This window comes from Triturus cristatus, chromosome 3_1 (assembly GCF_964204655.1).
Source record: "Triturus cristatus chromosome 3_1, aTriCri1.1, whole genome shotgun sequence".
Lineage (NCBI taxonomy): Eukaryota > Metazoa > Chordata > Amphibia > Caudata > Salamandridae > Triturus > Triturus cristatus.
In genome coordinates this window covers 342,872,433-342,878,432 of record NC_140583.1, presented here as the reverse complement: position 1 = coordinate 342,878,432, position 6,000 = coordinate 342,872,433, and the positions used below count along the sequence as shown (strand labels likewise).

Below are 6,000 nucleotides of genomic sequence, written 5' to 3'. Positions count from 1 at the left end.
CTGAGAAAATAGCATTTAAATCAATATATATATCTGTAAGCGCGCTCCGTGCGCTTACGGTAAGCTTACCGTACGTGTACGGTGCCGTGCGTGAGCTCAATTCTGATTGGTGGTTACATGACTGTAAACATTCGAATCGATCAAAATCAGAAAGTGTCGCCCGCCATTTTCTGTCTCTCGCACTGAAAAACAAAGGTGGATAACGTGAAAAGGGGGCAACGGAGAGAGTTGCAGACACCCTAGCGTTTGTCAGGGCGTCCACGAAGGACCAAAAAGTACGAAAAATACATTTAATAATTTTTTTAAAAAATTGCGGAGTGCGCGTACGGTAAGCTTACCGTACGCGCACGGCAAAAATAAATAATAAAAAAAAAAAACGAAATAACAATCACATTTATTAAATAAATTGAAGGACCCGCAAGGGAAAAAAAAATTGTTACTCTGTAAAAAAAGGCGAGGCGCGCACGGTATAAACTGCGCAACGTGGGCGCTCGGTGCGCGAAGCGCACCGTGCGCGCAGGGTGTGCGCAGGGTGAAAAACCAGAAAAAAAATAAATACATAACTTAGCATTTTAAAAAACGTACAAATTCACTGAAAAAACCATAGGTTTCACACACGTTATAGTTAGGAATTAGCATTTAAAAAACCTTGCAAATTCACTTAAAAAACCATAGGTTTCACACATGTTATAGTTAGCTGTACATTTCACTCGTAAAAAAACCAATGAAATTCCACGTTATAGTTAGATCAGGTAACTATAACTTGCGCGACCGCAATCCACAATGTGTCATTTCAGATGTCATCATTGATGTGATGAGTGATGTCACTGACCATGTCATGAGTGATGTAATATGTGACGTCATCAGCAGTTTATTGTGGGCTTGCAAGTTATAGTTACCTGATCTAACTATAACGTGGAATTTCATTGGTTTTTTACGAGTGAAATGTACAGCTAACTATAACATGTGTGAAACCTATGGTTTTTTAAGTGAATATATATATGTATACACACACACACATATATATATATTTAAAAGCTTTATACTTACCTGCAATATACTTACATTTACCACGATTTTCGTTGTAATAGGTATCCGTTGTAAAGGCGTATTCGTTGTAAACAATTTCGTTGTAAAGGCATTTTCGTTAAAAAGCCTCTCGTTGTGAAGGCCTCTTGTTGTATAGCCTTCGTGAAAACGGCTGTTTCCTCCTAGGTACATGTAGTACCACTTTCACGCTCTATGCTACTTTTTCGGTTAAACCTGTGACTAGACAAAACACAGATCTCCCCAACAAGTGCAGTAACTAGCAGAGTTTTCTTACCATTATTATTCACTGATATTCACTGGGCACTGAAAGCTCTCTACAGCAGGGGCCCTGATCCATAGATTATTTTCAAATGTAACCTTTGAAACACATTAAACCAGAACAGATTTAGGGGCATATGTATCAAGCGATTTTGTATTCGCAACCGCTGCGGTTCGCAAGAAAACAGCGTTTGCGAATACAAAATCGCAAAACGCGATGTATGAGCCTTTTTCGCATCGCACAAATAAGGAATCGCTAATTTTGCGATTCCTTAATTTTGCGTAAGCATTTAAGGAATCGCAAATTGCGATTCCTTAAATGCTATGTAACAAGCACCCAAGTTGTGCGATTTCTCCTTAAGAAATCGCACATTACCACCAACTTCAAGTTGGTGGTATTTTGCGAATTCTTTCAAAAATGCACTTTTTGGCATTTTTCTAGGTGCCATGTGGTGCACATTCATGCCCTTATGGCATGTATGTGCGCCATATGCGCACACATGCTCATTTCAGGGGTGCATCAAGGTGTCATCATGACACCCTTGCACCTTTGAAATTATTCTGAATTTGCGATTAGCAAATTGCGAATTGCAATTTGAGAATGACTTCCCATTCATTCCTGGCCCATAGGAATGGATGGGAAGGTGGGGCATATGTATCAAAAACCGTATTTGTGATTCTCAAATAGCGATCTTTTGAGAATCGCTATTTGAGAATTGCAAAGCGGGATGTATTTCAAAAATCGCACATATTTTGCTAATTCTTAATATTCCTTAATTGCGATTAGCAAATTGCGAAATCGCAATTAAGGTATACCAGCATTTGCAAATACGAAATCGCTTGATACATATGCCCCGGTATTCTTTAATTGCGATTTCGCAATTTGCTAATCGCAATTAGGGAATATTAAGAATTCGCAAAATATGTGCGCTTTTTTAAATACATCCCGTTTTGCAATTCTCAAATAGCGATTCTCAAAAAATCGCTATTTGAGAATCGCAAATACGGTTTTTGATACATATGCCCCATGCTGTCACGTTTCTCCTTCTTACCAATTTCTTTGTTGGCCAGTTTTGTTTTCTAAATTGACTTCCAGACTGATTTTCATGACTCCTCCCTCTTGATTGCGCCCCTTTTTTTGTTGCCACACCTTGACCCCCAGTGTAGGTTCCCGGGATAAAAGTTTTCCATTCCTAGCTCTGCGCCTAACCTTGCCCTGCTTGTGTACCAGATTGTAGTAAAGTCGCTCCTGAAAGCGCGCCGGTCAACATTTGGAACCTGCAGTCCTTTCACCAAGGTGTAGTGTTCACGGACGGCCACACGGCGGCAGCACCCGTATGAAATCCGCTCGCATCTTCCCCGTTCACGTTCCCTACACAGTAGTTGACAACACTGACAGCACGTTTCCCAATAAACAAAAGGGTTTAAAGAAAGGCAAGGAAAGCGGCGGAGGCTGAGCTGCCTGCCATCGGAGCATTCCCAAGTCCCTGAGCGTGGAGTTGCCAGGGAACTGGAGCGAGCCCGCATGGCTCCGAGTGGGGACTGCAAACTTCCCATGTGACTGCGCTCCCTGGACGCGTCCTCTTTCAAGGAGATCAGTCTGGCATTTGTATTTTCGTTCTTCGGATTGTTTTTCCCTAAGGGGCATCGTTTTTGGCATTGCTTGGAATGGCGGTGTGATTCTCTGGCCAATACCCGCGGACACTGGCGTTGCGCTCTCAGGGACCAGGTACTGTACTCACGATGCACTGTACACCGCGTTGAACTTGCTCTCAGTAGCGCAGCAGCGTGTTGCCTTGATGTAGCCCTTTTCCCTGTCAGGATCGCTTACTTGCACATGGCTTGACTGAGTTCACGTGCGCTCCGCGCAGCATGGGTCTGCCTCGCGCAGTGAGGGTGCCTCAGCCTCTTGGTGGTGGTAAACGAACGCGCATTGCGGTTTAATGACAGCAGATTGTAGATTTTAGGTCAGTTATTCGCTTTTTGGTTGTGTCCAGTTACATTTTTGCAGTTGTGAATTGCTTTTCCTTAAACATTATTTTGAATTGTGCATAAGTGTCGCCCTTTCGGAGTATATATGTACTGTGCAAAGTACCTATCCGGGCCAGCATTCTATTAGCACTTTAGTAAAACGAGGGAGAAACAAACACAGATAGCTATCGGTACCGAAACACAGCTACGCATGTACGCAGACACAGAGACACAAACACGCGCAGGCAAACACGTGCAGACAGGTAGATACAGCCGCACGCACACACGCACACACACCTGCATTTATGGGCACAGGTTGCAGTACGCTTTACAAACACGTGCATGTATACATTTTTTTAGAGTATTTTTAGGGATCAACCATGTCCAAGCCACATACCTATTTATTTAGTGTCTTTTTGTGAATGGCGGGAAATCCAGCCCTAGCTGTACGGAGCCTGCTTGATGTGTTACTGCAGGTAATGGGCGAACAGCTCCAGTGCGTGGACTCTCTTCTGCTCTCTGGGGCTTTTTCAGCGTGGTCTTATAGTTTTCCAACTGTCATCCTGCAGTTCACCATCTTGCCAACCTTAGAAGCTCCCCACGTTTGCCGTGTCACGGAGAGGAATTCTCGCTCGCATACTCACTTACCTCGCTCACTCACTGTTCTCACAGGGAATTTTAGGAATTCTTCTACCGTTTTGCTCTCTCTGTGCATCATGATTTGGAAGAATGACACCCACAAACACACGAGGCGTGGGCTTGGTGGACTGCATGCGTGAGGGTCTGCTGACCCTAGTCAGTGAAGCGCGAATGTTACCTGCTCCCTTCATGTTCCCGCCACAGGTTTGCTCAGTTATCGTATCTCCCTCACGCAGGGACACGTATGCGGACTAATCCGTACACAGGCAAGACTTTCAGCTGCAGGATCGTACGGAGGGGCCACTCGCTGCTCATGCGTCCTGAATGATGCACCTTAATGTCCCCTGGGAGTGAGTTAATCATTAGAGCTTATGCTCTGCGGCTGACGGAAAAACCAAACTGTATTTCCTAAAGTGTCGCCCTATCTGCAGCTGATAGATGTATGTGAAGCTGAAAGTATGTTTGACAAGTCTGTTGTAGGGGCTTGTGTTTGCAATATGGCCATTCTCTGGCCATAAAGAGCGCATGCCGGTAGACACTTCGCAGCTCTTCTGAACGATAGAGAGTAGCCCCCCTCCTCTGGTTGGCGTTAGTAGCGTCAGAGAAGACAGGCAGGTGAAGTGGGATGAAGCACATTAAAAAACACAACAATTTCGTGGCTCTTAATTTTACAGCACTCAGTGTCCTCGAGCAATATGTTACATGGCAGAGAGCCCGGATAGTGTGCCCGAGCACACCTCTAGACTACTGCTGCAGAGAGTTGGAATCACCTCATCAGTCATGTGCATAATTAATGTGCATCAGAAGCACAACTGCTTATTTCTATTACTGTAGCTTGGAACACACCTCTAGACTACTGCTGCAGAGAGTTGGAATCACCTCATCAGTCATGTGCATAATTAATGTGCATCAGAAGCACAACTGCTTATTTCTATTACTGTAGCTTGGAACACACCTCTAGACTACTGCTGCAGAGAGTTGGAATCACCTCATCAGTCATGTGCATAATTAATGTGCATCAGAAGCGCAACTGTTTATTTCTATTACTGTAGCTCGGAACACACCTCTAGATTACTGCTGCAGAGAGTTGGAATCACCTCATCAGTCATGTGCATAATTAATGTGCATCAGAAGCACAACTGCTTATTTCTATTACTGTAGCTCGGAACACACCTCTAGACTACTGCTGCAGAAAGTTGGAATCACCTCATCAGTCATGTGCATAATTAATGTGCATCAGAAACACAACTGCTTATTTCTATTACTGTAGCTCGGAACACACCTCTAGATTACTGCTGCAGAGAGTTGGAATCACCTCATCAGTCATGTGCATAATTAATGTGCATCAGAAGCACAACTGCTTATTTCTATTACTGTAGCTCGGGGCACACCTCTAGACTACTGCTGCAGAAAGTTGGAATCTCCTTATCAGTCATGTGCATAATTAATGTGCATCAGAAACACAACTGCTTATTTCTATTACTGTAGCTCGGAACACACCTCTAGATTACTGCTGCAGAGAGTTGGAATCACCTCATCAGTCATGTGCATAATTAATGTGCATCAGAAACACAACTGCTTATTTCTATTACTGTAGCTCGGAACACACCTCTAGACTACTGCTGCAGAGAGTTGGAATCACCTCATCAGTAATGTGCATAATTAATGTGCATCAGAAACACAACTGCTTATTTCTATTACTGTAGCTCGGAGCACACCTCTAGATTACTGCTGCAGAGAGTTGGAATCACCTCATCAGTCATGTGCATAATTAATGTGCATCAGAAGCACAACTACTTATTTCTATTGCTGTAGCTCGGAACACACCTCTAGACTACTGCTGCAGAAAGTTGGAATCACCCCATCAGTCATGTGCATAATTAATGTGCATCAGAAGCACAACTGCTTATTTCTATTACTGTAGCCCGGAACACACCTCTAGACTACTGCTGCAGAGAGTTGGAATCACCTCATCAGTCATGTGCATAATTAATGTGCATCAGAAGCGCAACTGTTTATTTCTATTACTGTAGCTCGGAACACACCTCTAGATTACTGCTGCAGAGAGTTGGAATCACCTCA

General features: G+C 43.7%; 1 protein-coding gene across 1 annotated transcript in view; it reads left to right on the top strand.

Moving 5' to 3' along the window:
• Positions 1 to 2,726: 2,726 nt before the first annotated feature.
• Positions 2,727 to 6,000, top strand: part of THSD4 (thrombospondin type 1 domain containing 4) — a 2,089,562-nt gene continuing 2,086,288 nt past the window's right edge. Inside the window, exon 1 of the mRNA XM_085644058.1 lies at positions 2,727 to 3,037. The gene's annotated coding sequence lies outside the window, so the exon portion shown is untranslated. The remainder of the gene's footprint in view (positions 3,038 to 6,000) is intronic.